The following is an 18,444-nucleotide window of genomic DNA, read 5'->3' as shown; positions in this document are numbered from 1 at the left end:
GTTCCCTTTTCTTACTGCCTGGTATAATCTCATAACATGACTCAATTTCTGCAAAAAAATAAGAAATTAGACTGGACTTTCATAACAAAGAAGGATCTCTCTAAACATGACACAAACGGAGACATCCAAATGCTGTTGGCTGGGGAGTTAGAACTCGGGGCTAGCAGGACTTTACCGGGGACTTGGGAGAGTACATGGAAAGAGAGTGTTTTATATATATCTAGGAAAGAATGTGGAAAGAATAAATGTTACTAGGAACAAAATTTAAGCTGTGAAGAAAGCCAAATACCTAAAAAAAGAGGGAATGAGTGCTGCGTGGGGGGTGGCAAGATTTCACTCTTGCCAAAAACTGGAAGCATTTACCATGTTTTATGGTACATACCATAAAAAGTGGAATATTTTTACTCTGTGCTGGTTCCCATTAATCTAAATGTAAGTGACAAGATTTATGCATATATGATAGAGCATGTGTCTCCAGCATGTTTTCCCCAATCTGAAACACAAAGAGGGCCCAGATTCCCAGAAGGCCATGACCCTGGGACAGTCTGAAACCCCATCACACATACTTATCTTTATAAAGACTCCTTACCTTGCAATACAGGATTTCTAAATTCGTGTTTCATATAGCTACTTTAAACAGGTCAGGTGATGCAGAAAAAAAAAATCCATGTTTTTAAGTAAATTATTCTGCTTATTTTTTCTCTCTGTTTGCAAAGTGCAGCCAATGGGGAAGGAAAGGAGTGATTTAAACAGTGACACTGCGAGTCAGTATTTCGGTTGTGTTCTGGGAAAGCACCAAATACTGCTACCAGGTCCATTTGCCACAGCAAATGCCTCATATGCTAAGAACAGCCACTGTAGATCAGCTACCACAAAAGGTCTGCCTGAGCACCAAGCGTTAGCATTTCTGCTTAACTTACTGCGCATGTGGTTTCATGCCAGGTATATTGCAGAGACCAAAGGTTTTCTGATTTTACATGATGATTTATATTGTGCTTTGAGTAACAGTCCCATGGCAAGCAGGGATATAAATACACTCCTAGGCCCTTTTTTGCACATAGATGTAATGTTTGTTCCTCTTACAGTGCCTTGCATCCACACAGGCTTTTCCTACAACAAATGAGCCAATAACTGAAGCTACATCAAGTGATCCTCCTTGGAGCAGGAGCAGAGCTACTTGGCAGCCAGTCTGCTTGTGCTGCGGGTCACGGGGAAGCCTTCCCGCCAGCCCCGCTCCTGGCACGGAGCAGTCCCGCGCGGCGCCGTTTCTCCGCTGTGTCCTTCCTGCTCCGGGTCATCTGGCCCGAAGGCCCTCTTGACTGCTCACCTGCGAGCGCTCGGCAGATGTGCCCCAGTTTGGTATGAGGCAGCAAGGACTGAATATATCCAGTGACACTTACCTTTTAGAGTCGACTTTTACACCATGAGCCTCACAGAACTGCCAGAACAAGCTTCTTTGGGAAGGAAATGCCTTTTGTCAGGTGCATATTCACCAAGAGGCAGGTAGTTTCTGATCTGGTGGAGGAGAGGCTCTATCATCCCAGAGAGGAGTCAGGAAAAGGAAAGAGGAAGGGCTCCAGCTGAGGTGTTCAAAAGTCAGGCGAGGACAGGAGCATCACGAAGGGTCCCAAAACTGACCCCTACATGGGGGAACATGCGCTTTTTTTACAAGCCATGCTGCAGTGGTACCCGGGAATATTTCAAAGCACTTCAAGACCCTGTAGAAAATTTTCTTTACCCCACACGTACAGTGGTCTATAATCATGGGACTTCCCTTGGCAAGCAAGATCCAGCGTAACACAAAAACCTCCTCAGCTGTCCCCTAGCAGTATGTGCTCTGGTACCAACCACCCCACCACACTCAGCATTTTGTTTTGTTTTGTTTTTTTCCCAGCTGCAGACTGACAGCTACCATGTCAGGTGAAGTTAAGACACTCCTTCCAGATTACTTCCTTACCCACGTGATCCACTAAGCAATATCCAGGCTGTAAAAAAAAAAAGAAATCTCATTTTCCTACAGGATCACATCCAACCGTCAGCAGCACATTTGCAGCCTCAAATCCATTTTTCTGAGCTGTCTCCTACAGCCCAGCTCCTCCTCAGACCAGATGTGCCACGGGAGTTAAAAAATTCAAATGTGTTGTATGGCCCAGATGTTTGTCATAGTGTAAGAGAGTAGAAAAAAACATTACATCTGTTGTCTCACACAGTTATATAAACATGCTCAGTTTGGGGGCAAATAAGTTGCCCCAAGCAGGCTTCTGGGAGCCGTTTAAGGCTGCTATAGCAATCTTAAAGCATTATTCACAATGATTTGAAATGGTTGGAGTCAGAAAAATTCATGTAGAATCTTACTAACTTTGCAGTGGGTTTTCTTCCATGACAGAATTTAAAGCAAAGAGTGCTCTGCTTTGATGGCATGTTACAAAATAAGCAGGCTTTGCAAGACCAGCCTTACGACTGTGGTTGCCCTTCCACGTCTGCAGTAAAGCAAGACACGGAGCGCTGGTAGGTAGTGGCACTGCCTACAGCTCTGCGTCCCTGCTTGCCCCGTCTGCTTATCTGTCCTTTACTGGCCCATCCTCAGCTTAAACCCAGCCCTCTTGCCTCACCCCCAAGTCATCAACATTTTTATGTAGGAAAAGCAATTTTCTTTGCAAAAGCGTCTTACCTCAGACAAAGCCATGGAGGGGAAGGGTAGGCGAAAACGTGCTTTCAAAAGTGTAGGAAAAGTGATGTTTTGTCATTATCAGCAGGACAACTAGCACTGGGAAAAAAGTACAGGTGTTGTTCTTGGCTTTCCTTAGCAAGCACAAAGCTATCTCCCCAGCCTAATAGGGATTTAATGCCAGCTGAGAGACTGAAGCAGAAAGAAAAGGAGGAGGGACAGGAGAGGAAATACCTGGACACAAAATAATTAGGGGCAGTCATGCCTATAGATGACTGGAGAATTGCAAAAAATCCTCTGTCTGTACAAAATAAGACACAAAGCAATGTGTTTCAATTGAAGGATTATAGCTAACTATTAGGCAAAGCTAAGTGAGGTGCATTCAGTTTCAGATCCTGGATACAGGTGTAGAGCACAGGAGTGGCCTGCAGAAGTGCGGTAAGAATGGTGAGAGCTATGGAGTTGTTTCAGGGAAAAGAATAAATAGGGAAGACTGGCAAAAAGGCATATTCCTTTTTTTAACAAAAGTCATGACTGGTGTGAGGAAAGTGAACACAGAAAGAAAACTCAGAATTTCTTGTAACACAAGAACTAGAGGCAGCGTTCAAGATTATCAGCTAGTAGGTTAAAATCCAGCAAAAAGGAGCAGTTTTCCACACATTTAAACCATTAAATTCACTAGTATACACCTCTCCTGATATCAAAAATACAATTTTCAAAAAAGTTTGAAAGATTTATGAAATCAAAGGGTTAATCTGACCTGCTTGCAAAGAGCTCAAGGACTATATTCCGCCTGGCACTGCCTGACAACGTGCAGATTACCCCATACTCTTTCTTTTCTGTAACCCACTTTTGGTGTCCATGTACAGTATCCAGTACTCAGACAAAGGCATGGCTGCTTTGATTGCTCCATAGCCACAAGTGAGATGAGTTTGAGTGGTCTGAAATTTGCAGTGCACTCTTGGTCTGGTACGCTAATTGCACGTGGTGCACTTTATTGCCTTATCTTGTTCATAAACATCTTCTAAAACAACCAACCTGATCCTCACCGAAGAGTAGGTCACCTAATTATTTACAAAATATTGCCTCCCACATAGACCAGTACAAAAATCTACACCCAGATCACTTTGGCCATTGTCATGGTACCAGTGCAGTCACTGTTCACAGCTATGCTCTAACTGAAGTGAGAGTAAGGTAAAGCTCCTTGGACCCTGTTTGCCTACATAACCGGGCCGTTTTCTATCATCTGGTGCTGCTTTCCTTTTAGTCTGCCCTGTGTACATCTCACCATTCAAGCCTCAACCACCTATTCCTTTCTTTTGTTCAAAAGCACACTAAAAAGGTTCACGCTGGGGAAAGGCAAGTGAGGGCTTCCAGGATGAATGGAAAAAAGAGTAATTATGTATTTGCACCATCCTCTGATGAAGCTTTGCTTCCAGGCTATTTAGGGGCCATTCTGGGATGCCCAGGAGAATCACAGAAATATATTAGTTTGATCCCAAGTCTCAAAATCTCTTCTAATTACCACTTGGCTTTCTGCACTGTACTCAGAGGGAGCGGCACGTTGGCCAGCAGGACCCTGCAGCTGAGGGTGCCTATGTTGAGTGCTGTGCCACGTGCGAGCATGCCACCGCTTTCAAGCACACTGTTGGGCAAAAAAAAGACAGATCAAAGCAGTATGATTGCATTTCATGTTTGCTGCAGCTCATTCCTGAAGCTAGAGTGAATAGCCTAATCCAATGTATCATTCCTGTGCAGGCAGACACTCAGGCTGGCATCGTGTCCTGTGGATCCCTGCTCCAGAGTGAGCAACATCTGCTACAGGCTGCCCTAGGGCTTGGCTCCACATTGCCCTACTCCTTTCTACCTTTATTTGAGAGATGCTTTACACAATCTTTGAAGGCCAAACCTCAGCCTGTTTCAGGCCCTTTGAGCACTTACTCTCCTAGCACAACCTGCACTGCTTGATCTTTGATCCACATTCTGGATCTTTAAAGATCAGATTTACGGTGATTTAGCTTCAATTTTGCATGTTCTTGTTTTTTGAAAATGTAAGTCCCCCACTTATCCATTGTCTCCCCTGTTTAATCAGTACATCAGCTGCTGATTACAACCACTGCCAGACAGTTAGGAGATAGGACAATTATTCTCACAAAGACTTTTAAGTCCAGACTTTTAACCCACCAGGTCCAGCCTGGAGCAGCTGCAAGAGCCCTGAGTAGCAGCTGCCCCTTCCCTACTGCAGCTGCCGAGCAGCTCTCCTGATGGTCTCCAACTTCTTTGCTAGGGCAAGAGGAAAAAGCTACTTTCTTATCAAGAGTTCACGGTAAAGGCTTCAACACATGTGACTTGAGAAATCTGGGGAAACCCCACAGCCACTTCCCACCCAGTTTGAACAGATTTAGGGTAGCCTGGGGGCTACTCTGTCTTTCATGCAGCCAGCAAAGGAATAAGAGAAGCAAGACAAGACAAGAAAGCTTTTCCTGAGTGTTGGTTCTGGCACCCCAGCTTGTTGCTAAAGAAACGTGGTCCCACAGGTCTTGCAGACTGCCTACTATGAGTGTACAGCATATCTCTGGTTGATCCAGTTCACACGCTCCTGCTGAGGGGAGCTGGTCAGATGCTCCTCTTGCCATGCTTTTGATGCAGCATTTATTCAGCTAGAAGCTAAATCAAGCAAGGAGAGACTAGTCTCTAGAGCTGTAGCATCTATCAAAGATAGATGTTCCAAAACACACAAAGTCTTCTTATTGCATTAAGGAGGACAGGAATGCTTTTTTCCCCACACTGTCTGACACTAGGACAGATACTCCTACAATTTAAGGATACCTGTAGCAGTCTCAGACTTGAGATCCTACAACTCCTGGCTTTGAACTTAAATGCTGAAATTCTATGGCAAGATCTCTCAGAACTGCTCCTGCACTTTACTGCTGTCTTGGAGTACAGCTTCACCAACCCCTTTGGAATAACGTCAAAAAGTAAAACAGAGGAGCAAATGTGCTGCATGTTGTAAATAATTAGTTACTCTACTGAGGAGAATCAAATAGTGTGATTCCACCCTCCACCCTTTCCAAGACAAACGCATGGCAGCTGGCCTGTACCACTTCACACCAATTCCCAAGAATAAGATTGTTTGAGGGCAAAAAATATTTGTGGCTAGCACATTACTCAGTTTTCTGAGTCCTAGGTTTTGCTGTGGCCCCAGAGAGGTCATGGTTAGCCAAGCATAACTTCAGTCTTTGTGTTGCTCTGATTTATGGCAAGAACTGGCCTCATCTTCACCTGGCACTTCACCTAGAGCTAAACAAATGTGATTTAAGGCCATACTACCCCACACTTTTCTCGTTTTGCTGCAAGCACCGCTCCTCAGTATGAAACAATCTGTATTGCTGTGGTTTAGGGCTATGGAGTCACTGCTGTGAAGTGTTAGCTTTACTAGCAAGAAGTTATTTGCAACACATAGGATATGCAGCTTTCCTGTCTGGATGCATGGGTCTTTTCCCACCTCAGTGCTTTCAGAGTTTGGGTACTGACATTGAGAAAATTCCTTCTTTTTGCTATTTTCTCTTTCTTGGGCTCTGCCAGAGCCTGAATTGTACAATTCATTAAGGGAAAGCAAGAAACAAAGTGAATCCACAATCCCCCCACCCTGACCGGCGTCCTTTCACAGGACCTGAACATGAACAATCACAAGCTGTAGGGGCAGGAAGTTGTCTCAGGGGATTTGTGCTGACTTCTCTGAAATGTCTGCATCCAGCTGTGTAATCTGAAGTTAGATCAAGGCACCTAGCTGCACAGTGGAGGGAGTCCTTTGAGCAGGTCCTTCCACGCAGTGTAAGGTTTGTGTAGCAGTGCACGCGTTAATGTGCCCAGCAGCGAAAATGCACGAGTAGAGTAACGACAAAGACAAGTGAAGAACAGCACAAGGGAGAGAACATGTGAAAGAAAAGGATTGCCCTGATCCAGAATAAATGACAAGGTAAGATGAAGGAAAAAAGGAAAATATAAGACAAATAGATGACTGAAACACACAGTAACAGCAGTAAAGCATTCTACCCCTCATCTATACTTATTTCATTCCAATATTTCCCCCTATGTCTCACAAAGTTTTGCCAGCTGGTAGGAACTGAATAGAAGCTATTTCCTCTTCAGTTAAGGCAGTGCTTTAAACTTTGATGAACTTGGATTCTTCTAAGTTCTTTTTTATTATTATTATTTCTTTTGGATGTTTATCTCATCCATACATAGGAAGAGGCGGAGGAATGGGTAGGCTTGACTTGTGTTAACTGTTGGCAACAGTTGTCTAATTTTTTGCAACATGCACCCAAGTATCATGAGATTGAGTAAAATATAAATAAATATGCTCTTTGGGAACCTTGTACATCTTTATGGCCTATCATACCTTCAAATCATGGGAAAACACATGCTTGCTTGTTTGTTTGTTTAAAAAAGATTTTGGTGGCAATGCTACCTCCCATTGCTGTAAACAAGGTCAGGAGGCCAAATTTAGTCTGTCCTATTTTGCACAAAATAGTCAACAACTTAAGATGTTTTTGCAATAATCAGAAAATTATTGACCGGTGTCAACACCCCCTTTCTGATAAACTGTTGAAATGTTAATATTCTTGGCAAAATTGTTTTTGCTCTAATTACTGTATCCATCTGCTGTATAAGATTGATTATACTCTGAGAATGTTTGTTCTCTTGTCTCCTGCAATGATGGGCCTCTCCTGGCGCAGAAATAGTCTTGCCTCATCTTTACACAGAGACGGATATGCAACAGAAATCAAACCAATATTCAGCCCCAATAACACCGAATAGAAAATCCTTGAAGGAGTTAATACAGGAGACATTAACTGGCTCTTGGATGAACCATCCGTTGCAAAACTATTGCCCTGGCCTGGATGAAAATAGCTGGCCTCCATCCAGCATAGGATATCAGTGACCAGGAAGGCCACCAAAAACCTGGAAGCCCACAAATGCTGGCACTTCAACGGTGTTACTGATTCAGCTGCGGAGAAGTTTGCCTAGTTGGAGACGCCAAGCCCTCTTTGTACCAGCTCCTTGGCAATGAGCAGCTGAGTTGTCTGAGGAGCACAACGCTTCCTGTCCTGCCTTCCACGAGCACCTGCAAAGGCTAATGTTGTCTGGATTGGACTGATTATTTTTGTAGCCAACATATAGTATACATGCTATCTGTGGCATATGCCAAAAAATACTTAGTATAAAGAGATATTTGGTATTAATCATTATTAAAGCTGACCAGGAAAAGAAAACGCACACACATTTTCTCTTGAAAACAAATTGAGGGGAAAAATAATTGTTTTATTGGAAAAATGTTGTTTTCAAATTGAAAGTCTGGAAGAGATTCAAAATTGCATTTAATTTTTGAACTGGCATTTTAAAGTACACGCACAAAAAAATCATGCAAACTCAAAAAAAGGCTGCTTCTTCAAGCATTCTTACAGAGCAGATGAACTTTTTCATTTGAAAATGATGCTTTCTTTTCTCTCACACACCCACAAAATCAAATTCAGCAAAAACATTTATTTCAGAAATATACTTTTCAGTACAAAAAAAGGCTATTCTTTTCCAGATACTGAGCTATGTAATCATGTCTTGGGCATTCAGAAGCTATCAAGACACAGGCTGAGATTGCTTTTATGTCTTTCATTTTTTAAAAAAAAGGATTTAAGGTCTTTGCAAAAATCTTCAAATTCTTACCTCCATAGGGTGCTTTTAAGGCATATGCTTAAGGGAAGGAAGGGAGAGAAGACTAGCAAAAATATTATTAATGGATTTACTGGATATTGCATGGGAAAATCAAGTTTTTAAGAAAAATTTATCCACTAAAAAAGAGATCTTGTACAGTAGCTTTCTTAGTATGCTAATACACTACTTAATGATTTCTTTTTCACCTGAGAGAAATTTCAATGAGGAGAGGGCAACTGCAGTCCAACTTTGACATTACACCTCTCTCTTGCCCCCTGCTTAGCTTACCTTCTGCTCCTACCTCTCACAAAATGTTCCTAACTCTTAAGAATAGGCAATGTAATGCCATACCACTACTCCCATTGCCCTCTGCAGGAGAGGTTTCTCCAGCCTTTTTCATCCCATTAGAGTTCCTCAGCCGTGGGCACCTAGACACTTCTCTCTCTCCATCCAGTCTGCCACCTCTCCCAGCCAATGGCCTTCATGTCCTTGCATCCAATGACCACCCTTCAAAGGACTTTCCATCTGAGAAGGTATCACCAATGCCAGGGAGTGACTGACACAATCCCTTTCAAAATGGACAAAGTTATAATTAGGACCCTGGCAGATGTAAGGCCTGGGTAACTTCTGCTGACATCAGTAGGGATATCCAAACAAATGTTTAGCTGACAGCTACTTTTAAATGATTTTTCAGAATATTTTTCAAGCTGTTTTTCATAATGCACTTGTCTTCCATAGCCATACCCCATTAAAAAAGCTAGGTAGATGTCTAGCAAATATCCTGGGAAATTCATCACTGAAGAAAGTATCAGCATAAAAGTCTGTAAGTCTCAGGCAAGATAATTAAAAGATATAATTTTTATCTAATACAAATACCTAAGAAAAGGACACTAGCAATGCTAAAGATACAGAACACAGTAAAGATGCACTAGAAAATCCCAAAGTATCAAGAGTTTCTCAAATCATTTAGCTGTTATGGTTCTCTTTGGACAGGGACTTGAATGTTTCTCATTTTGCCCCGCACAAAACACAGGTAGGAATGCAGTGACTGAACTAGCCTCAGTAATTTCTATCTGCCTGCAGACTCAGACTGACATCCCGATGCATCCTACACTAGAGGACTATTTTAAAAGCTGCCTTTACAGGCACACTGGATGTAATGTAGTTTGATTTTTAAATGAAATCTTTGATTACGGAGAACAATCCCATGGCTAGGGACGCATGCTACTGAACCACAGAGTCTGTGGGGGACCATGCTTATCGCAGCAAAATCGCCTCCTCAACTACGCAGCATTGCTGCCGTGTCATGTTACAGTAATAACTGCAGATGAAGAGCTTTTAATTCATTGATAAAAGCAGAAGGCTGGAGTAGCTGGCTAGCTGTAATGAAGCTTATTATTCTGCAGCTAATTTGCCGATTATATTAGAATTTTATTTCTGAGCACTTGTACCAGAAGACAGCATTATCAACATAACATCTAAACATAGAAGGTCCTAGAAAGAATGTTAATGAGTTATCACCTACTGCTGCAAAGGTCTCCATTATTAATAGTGAGTAGCCTAAGTGTAGATCAAAAACATTCCCTGAAGAGTGTGCAACCTGTGTAAAATATGATTACTCATTTGGATTATAACCAGAAAGTAATGGCTAAGTCATGTCTCATTTAAAACACTGTAGTTCCTTTAATGACGGTAAGTGGGCTAGGGCTCAGCTGAAGCATCCTGGTCCAGCAGTGGGACTCCCATACATCCTTGGCTGCCCCAGTCATGCGCTGAGCCTGATCCTGGGAGAATCTGGCTGTGGAGGAGCACACTGCTTCTCCCTGTTCTCTCCCTTTTAGCTTTCCTGTTTCCTTATCTCAAAATTTGGAGGCCAGGAACCCTTGAACATTACCGAAACATGGGATCTGTTTCTTCCTGGTATCTCTAACACTAAGATCCAAAGGCCTGAGAGAGGATATTGGTACACATTTTTCTGTGCCAAGGAATAAGAGTAATGTCATGATAGAAAAAGAGGAGTGAAGTGTATGACATTTGTGTGCCCATCCATCACTAAGATCCAAGTGGATCTTCATTCAGCTGAATGCCTTGGGATCTTCCTGGAAATATTGAGACCTCTTTATGTTTTCATAAAATTCCTTCAAAATTTCAGTGGGAAAAGGATTTCTTTATTTTCTGTTCCTTTATTTCTCACCACATCCCCTGCCATCCCCGGAAACAGCTTCAGCTCCTTCTGCCAGCTCACAAGAACATAGTATCATGCTAAAAATATAGTGTCTGCTTGGACATCCCCCAAAGGGAAAGAAACAGAGCATCACTGAACTTCCTCATGCCTTAGAAGTGAGGAAGAACATGAATTGTTTTAGTTGTTTGGAAATTTCATAAATATTTCACTCATTGCTAGACTTATGAGAAAGTCATATATCGAGTCAGTCTTTGGCAGGTTCAAGCTAGACCAAAGCACAGCAAAGAGATTGCTGTAGGATATACTTTGGCTCTCTGTGTAGCTACACAGGTTATTTATCCTAATCCACAGAAGCCCATAATTGCTTTGCAAGCTCACTGCCTGTTTGAAGGAATTACAAACCTGAGAGTTTCTCTCCTGTGCTGTGTCCAGCCAGAAGAATTGATCTTCTACCCCAAGGGAAAAAAAATGCCACAAAACTCTTGTTTCCTTTAAAACACAATACAACCTACTCAGCAGCAGGTACAGTCTGTTTCTCTTTTCTATTCATTAAAATACTGCTGTTGAAAAGCTTGCTTTCATTTCCTAGTGGCAGCATGCTCCAGTTGTTAAAATCAGTTTATAACTGCCATTCACAACTGATTTGTGAAAGCACTAATTGCCTGAGGTATTAATGTCAAAGTGAGAGTAGCTGACATCAGAAAAACGGCCGTGCTCCTGGGAGGCACAGCCTTGGCCGGCCCCAGAGAGGCGCGTGGGCTTTCCCACTGGGTGCCAAGCCATCCGGGAGCCCAAGGGGCTGGGGGCTGTGGCCAAGGGGGCAGCACGACTCGGGGGCCAGTGACCTGGGGCTTGCCGAAGCCGGCACTCGCCTTGCTTGTCTCTGCGGTAGCCTCCCAGCTGGCCCCCATGGTGCCAGGGGCCACCTGGAACAAAAATCCAGTGACCTTCCAGCCTCATCACCATAGTCAGGAGACTTATTTAATCTGACCCCTTTTTTTTTTTCTGAAAAGAAACGTTTGGGGGTCAGTTTCAGTCCAAACCGTGCTGTCTGTACTCCAGCACATGAAGCTGGTGGTTACCTTGGCAAGAGGTGGGAGCTAATGTGCAAGAGCCACAGCCTTCTTGGAAGCAATGTTTCTGAGAGACAGAAATTGCCTGCAAAACAGCTGAGGAGACGGACAGCAATGGCAAACTCCCCTCCTCGAGCAAATGTCAATGAACCAGCACGACCTCCTCTGCACATAGGATATTTTGTCTATTAGAGACCAATCCACGTAGCCACAGGCAATCCAGACTCCTCAGGGAAACAGAAGGTCGCCTACTTAGACTTATTAGGATGGTAAATGGCTGAGCAGCTGGATGAACAGGCAAGAATAAAGTACCTGATATTCTTCCAAGTGCTATATAGAAACCATCCACAACCCTCTTCAGTTCTCTTAGCTTTGCAAGGCCAAAGGGATTTAGATGCTTAACATAAAGGAAATAGTAGTCCAAATCATCAAAATGTAAACATGCAGCTTTGAAAAGCCGGGTCTTAGGAGTCGCAGATTTCACATCAGATTTTTAGAAATTTTGGTGCCAGGATCTGATGAAGTAAAGTAGAATTGCTAAGACATTTTGAAGAAGGTCACATTCACAATGGTCTGGCATGTCTACTGTAAGTAAAAATATAGGACTCATCCCTAAAATCTGATGAGATTCAGGAAGAATAACACAAAATACTTCCTAACAATGAGATCTACTTCAGTACGGAAAAAAGCTCCACTGTTCAAATCACAAATTTGAACAGAACAAGGCATCTCTATGTCATACCAAACTTAACTGAAGAATCACTGTTGTGTCTTGTACCATTCACCCAACCATGACAAAATTTTAAAGACTCATAACATCCATACACAATAGGACCAAATCACATTATAGTATAATTAATTTTTCTGTGTTTTTTCCATCAAAATAGTGTTTCAGCAAACCACTTCTGCTGGTATTTATGGCTCTGTGTAGAGCTTTTCTCCAGAGTAGTTACAAATGTTTTAGAACAGAACATTCATAGAATCATGGAATCACAGAATCGGTAAGGTTGGAAGGGACCTCTGGAGATCATCCAGTCCAACCTCCCCACTCAGCAGGGTCACCTAGAGCATGGTAGACAGGGTTGCATCCAGGCGGACCTTGAAGATCTCCAGAGAAGGAGACTCCACAACCTCTCTGGGCAACCTGGTCCAGTGCTCCGTCACTCTCGCAGGGAAGAAATTCCTCCTCACATTCAGGCGGAACTTCCTGTGCTTCAATTTCTGCCCATTGCCTCTTGTCCTGTCACATGGGGCAACTGAAAAGAGTTTGTCTCCATCCCCTTGGCACCCTCCCTTCAGACACTTACACACATTGATAAGACACTCCCCCTGCCCCCAGTCTTCTCTTCCCCAGCCTGAAGAGGCCCAGCTCTCACAGCCGTTCCTCGTAGGGCAGATGCTCCAGCCCTCTGAGCATCTTTGTAGCCCTACGCTGGACTCTCTCCAGTAGCTCCATGTCTCTCTATTATGCATGAATAGTGGAAAGTTTCTTCTTGTAACTGCATTGCCTTGAACTCATGTCCCGTAAATTCCTTCTGTACCTGGAATCAGTCACTATCATTTCAATATTTGTTAGTTTTTTTTTTTCCCTTAAAAGAAACAAATTCTACCTAGTAGTATAGGCTGTAGTTTTCTTTGCATCTTTATACTGGGAGGAAGTTGAAAAAGACCCTGCTGGATCTTCAGTTCATCTCTGAAGTTTCTTATTCTGTGATCCTTGAGCATGGTGGCCAACATTTTCCAACAGACTCTGTAATGGTAGGCATCTGAATGCATATCTATACATATAAATAAAGTTAGCCTTGCTTTTCAGAGGACTCTCAGATCCCATCAGTGGGAGTTTTTATGGACAGAAGACTGAATAAGCATTGCAGGATTTAATTAGTACTATTACCCAAAGGAGTGCTTTAAAGATGGCTGTATCAGAGGACGCTGATACAGTTCAGCAGATAACTGTTCGTTTTTCTGTGTATAATCTTTCTGAGATGCAAAAGAGAGGAGACTAGTCTTTCTTAAAAATTAAGTTCAGGTATGCACTGCTTGAAGTGGTACTTAGCCAATTAATATATTATGCACTAAGGGTGTCAGTATTCACAAAAAAAATCATACAAAAATATAGTCAGAGTAAGAAAATCTCTGTCTCTTCAGAGCTATGCTTAACTGCCGACTTAGTGGAAGAACAATCAAGGACAGTTAAAAACACCTCTAGGAGTTATATGTGGCAAAACCCTACACAGCTTCTCAAAAGCAAAAGCATAGTGCTCTCCTCCATGGACTACACAAGAGATCTCATCACACACATCCTTGAAAAGGGAGCAAGTCTGAAGTCAAAATACACTACAAAATTTATGCTTGTCTTCAGCTGGTGCCTCAGCCTGTGTAAATCAGTATAGCTCCACTGATTTAGATGGAATGACACTGATTTACACAGGCTGTTGAAAAAATAAAGGAGCGGGGGAGGAGGTTTCCAAATCTGTGGCCGCACTGGGAGGTATCCACATAGCAGAAAATGAGCCAGTGAAATCTTTAACAACGTTTCCAATAGGAACAAATAGGAATTTTATTGCTTAACAGCCTCAAAATAAAAAACTGAAATTTCAGCTTAGAAGTGCCACAATGACATTTTGAAATATTAGTGTAACAGAGTTAAATTGCATGCGTGTGTAGTGCTGTGATGGTTTGGGTTATCTGTTTTCACACAGCTAATGAGTTCAGTTTGACATTATGAACTCTGTTTACACTCTTGGTCTTGCTGCATTCTTAGATTTTACTGTATTCCCATATTTACTGGTAGTGAGGTTAGGAAGCCTGATGCCTGGATGTCTGCCTGTGAATGGGTCAGGCACTACAGCGCTCATAAACTGAATACAATAAATAAACAGAGCAGACCAGCCCTCACAAATAGTAGAATGGCTCCAGCCCAGCTTTATGTACAATAAGATTTGGTGCAGCGGATTTTCTTCACTCAGAAGAGAAAACAAAGATAAGAGATGTGAAACAAGCATTTTAAGAGAACTGTTGTAAGGATAAAGGGCAAAAAAATGAACAAATATAAATAATTTCATGATAAAGAAGAGAAATTTGAGCCCAGAAAGGTTAAGAAGTTGCAAAATTTTTAGGGTCCCCAAAAGGTCCTTAATGAAATTCTAACGACCACTGAGGAGAAAGGCAAGAAACAACAAAAAGCAGATTAATTCATTTTGCACTGAATTCAGTATTTCTTGTCCTGCTACAGTGCAGAGATCTGTATTTAGGAAAAAAATCTGCAGAATATATGGCTTATTTATTTCAACCAGTATTGCTTCCTGAAAGTTTATACCAGAAAAAAAAAAAAAAAAAAAAAAAAAAAAAAAAAAAAAACAGACTTCGGAGGAAGTCAAGTTGCAGTGGGTCTTCACAGTGAACAGGAGGCCCCCGCTGCTGCCTCTTCCCCCTCTGTGGGATGGGAAGCGATGACGGAGGGAGAGAAGGCGCAGGCCCGCTCGCTGCAGAGGCCACTCGCCCTCCGGCACTGGGCGAGCAGCCAGCAGCAAGACCGGTGCGACGGCCGGCCAAGATGAGCCACGGTCTGGCAGAGCCCAGCGCTGCCTGTCCCTGCAGAGGTGTCATGCATCCAAAGAGGGTTTGAGGTAGTTCAAAGGGAATCGGTTGTATCATGCTAAATCCCACACCTTAGCAATAGTTCAGTCAGGGTGTTCGTTTCACGGTTCCGGTTGATTTAGTCGCACGTGGTTCACTCACCTCTCCCGTTACAGCCCTGTTTGTTCGTCAGGTCGGAGTCTGCCTGGATGTACCCGTATGACGTCCCAGCACTGAGTGCACAACACTCAACCAGGACAACTGCCAGCAAGAGAATACACAAAGGCTTGAACCAAAGATTTTGATCAGCGCTACTTCCATTTTCAACCTGTTTTCTATGGGTTTTGGAGTCAGACTAGACAGAAGTGCCTTGCATGTAATGAAGCGTGTATGCCAATGAGAGTCTGCTTAAGAATGAGGAAACCTACCCACGTATAAGGTAGCCCAACAGGGAGTCATTTGAAAAACAGCTTCACAGTCTGGGCATAAACACGGTGGTAGGGAGCATTCATGTAAACGTGAAGCCAGCAAGTATTGCAGCCATGGCTAGTGAGTGCAATACGCCTGTATGCTTGCAAGAGACAGATGAAAGATTTAGTAGATAGATGGCAAAACAGGTGACATGACTTCTGAGTCTGACTTATGGAAATTGATACCTCTGCTGAAGTACAACCTGTTCTCCAAATCCTGACATTAAGACGAACAGCCACCTCTAGCATTTGATATTTGCAAGAGCTCAAATATTGATTGCACTACTTATTAATGAGTTTCATTCATAATAAATACATTGTATGTTTGCACAGAGGAGGTATTTTCTAGGGGAGGCATTACATGCTGTATTAAACAATGAATAATTTCTTAATCTTAAATGTGAGTAAACAGCAGGATGGTGTGTGTCATGGCTATAAGCAATTTCAGAAAGGTGCAAGTGTAGCAACTTTTGCTCCAGCACACCTGATCATGCACCCTTCACTACAGATGAAGATTTTCCTAATAACAGCTGTTATGTGAAATGTTATATGCTAGATGTTTTTGTCATAATAAGTCATAGGTAAAGATTTTGCTTTTCTTTTACTAACTTCCATGTTGTTTGATTGAAACTTTGCAACTGAATTTACTGTGGTAACTCTCTACTCCTCTTTTAGACTTCTGCTATTTTGGAGTATAGTTACTTTTACAAAGTCTGGACTTGGCTAAAAACATGTTTTTTTATTCTCCACTTAGATGTACTTCTAAGAAAATATTTATTTCGTAAGATAGTCAACACATTTGAAATTCAAAGAAAATAATGTATCATAAAAACTACACAGAACAGGCTTTTCAAAACTGGATGCGTAACATTAGGTTTCTTAATGACTTTATTCCCCAAATTGCTGATCAAGTTCCCATTTACTCTAATGAAACAGAAGATGTGGTCTTGTGTTTAAGTATTTAAACTTCAGAGTCCTCAGCATTTACTCTTTTCCTTTTCCCCTATGTTTTTTCACTACAGCTGCTCAAATTGAGGTGTTTGATTTCTGCAATTGGCTTTTAATAAAAAATGGTGAGTATAGATAAGCAGAACATCTAACTACCAATAAAAATGTCTGCTGTTTCATACTAAACATGCAGATTTTCTTGTATAAATGTTGTTTCAGAATATAGATACTTGTGAGCAGGTTACCTGAAATATTCAGTGTAGAGCTGCTTCATAATATTTCCTTTGCTTCACGGCTAATATCCATGGGCCCCAGTTTGTGTGATCCTCCAGGGGCCCATTCCGAGACGCGCTGAAAGGAAAGGGAATTCAGCCAACATAGGCATATCGCTACTGCTAACGCTGGCTCGCTGCTCAAGCTCCACCTCTCCACCTGAGAGCAAACCCGCCGCCCGCCAGCACTGCCGAACTGCCTGGCTGAGACAAGGCACCTCTGTGCCCGCGGGCACCTAGAGCCCAGGAATGGTCAGGAAACGGGGCTGGACCTCAGTCCCGGCTGCAGCAGTGCAATGGGTACAACTGCATCAGCAACACCAGGCTGCAGTCAGGCGCGGCGCACAGCACACGGCCTCGCGGAGCAGATCCGCTCTCTGCCGCTGCAGAAAGAAAACATGTGTGCCCAATATTTGCATATGATGGCATAAATCAGTAAAACTCTTCCCAGGCTGCATTGCATACATAATTCACAGAACAAACTAGGGACTGTTAAAATATCTACAGAATAGCTGCAATAATGTTGTGAAATTTACCATAGGTTACCATAGGTGTCCTATTTTTTTCCTAAATTTCCCATCAAATACTTGCTAGCAAGACTGTTCTCAGAAGGAATAAACAGTAACTCTCACGCTTTTGACTTGAGCACTGCTGTCTAGGTCTTGGGCACACAAACATTAGGCTGTATCTGTGGCAGCTTCAAAGTTACATCCTTGGCTCCAGTGCAGATCCACTGAGACCCCAAACTCTTTTATTAGCTTCTTGACAGCGGTGCAGCCTCTTGGATGGGAGCAGCATCACTTATTTTTTGAGAAACAACATATGGTACTTAGAATCCAGTGGTTGCCAGCTTTTGATGTAATTAGCCCTGATCCCTGAACATCTGTACTTACCAGTTAGCCTTTAAGTTGGTGGTCTATTGTTCTGCATTGGAATTGAGATTACACTTTCTTTGGGCACACTTACTTAAAGAACGTTTTAATATCTTTAGTTAAAGTTGTTAGCTTCAAAACCCTGCGAGTACTCTGTAGGCAGAAATCCTATTATAGATTATCACCTCATCACACTTTAAAAGTTCTCCTGAGACTGGAAAAAGGCAACTGCTTAAAAGGCACACTGTAGGGTAGTCAGGGACCACAGTGCGCGATTGGCACTACCAATACCCTCCTCAGAATAACATGTTTCCAAAATCATATTTGTAGCCTGATATTGTCAGATTTAGCGTCATGCACATACATTAGGTAAAGCTAGTAGATTTATAATAGAGAAAATGGGCTTTAAAAAAGCTAGTCAGAAGAACCAAAAAAGATGAAAATATTTCAAAATTTTCCTAGAGCTTTTCATGAGAATTTTGACTTGTCAAAAGCAGTAATAACCTTATACCATGAACAAAGAACTATTTCTTCAGTGATTTTCTTTTCTTTTTGAATTGCATAAACAAATTAATGAAGTATTTGTGACCAGTTATAACCTTGGGTTACCAGATAGATCGAAAGCGACAGCAAGGCAGAGAGAGAAACTATTAGGTAAACAATTA

Source organism: Rhea pennata, chromosome 2, assembly GCF_028389875.1.
Source record: "Rhea pennata isolate bPtePen1 chromosome 2, bPtePen1.pri, whole genome shotgun sequence".
Lineage (NCBI taxonomy): Eukaryota > Metazoa > Chordata > Aves > Rheiformes > Rheidae > Rhea > Rhea pennata.
The sequence above is the reverse complement of the archived record's forward strand: the minus strand, read 5'-3'. Positions refer to the sequence as shown.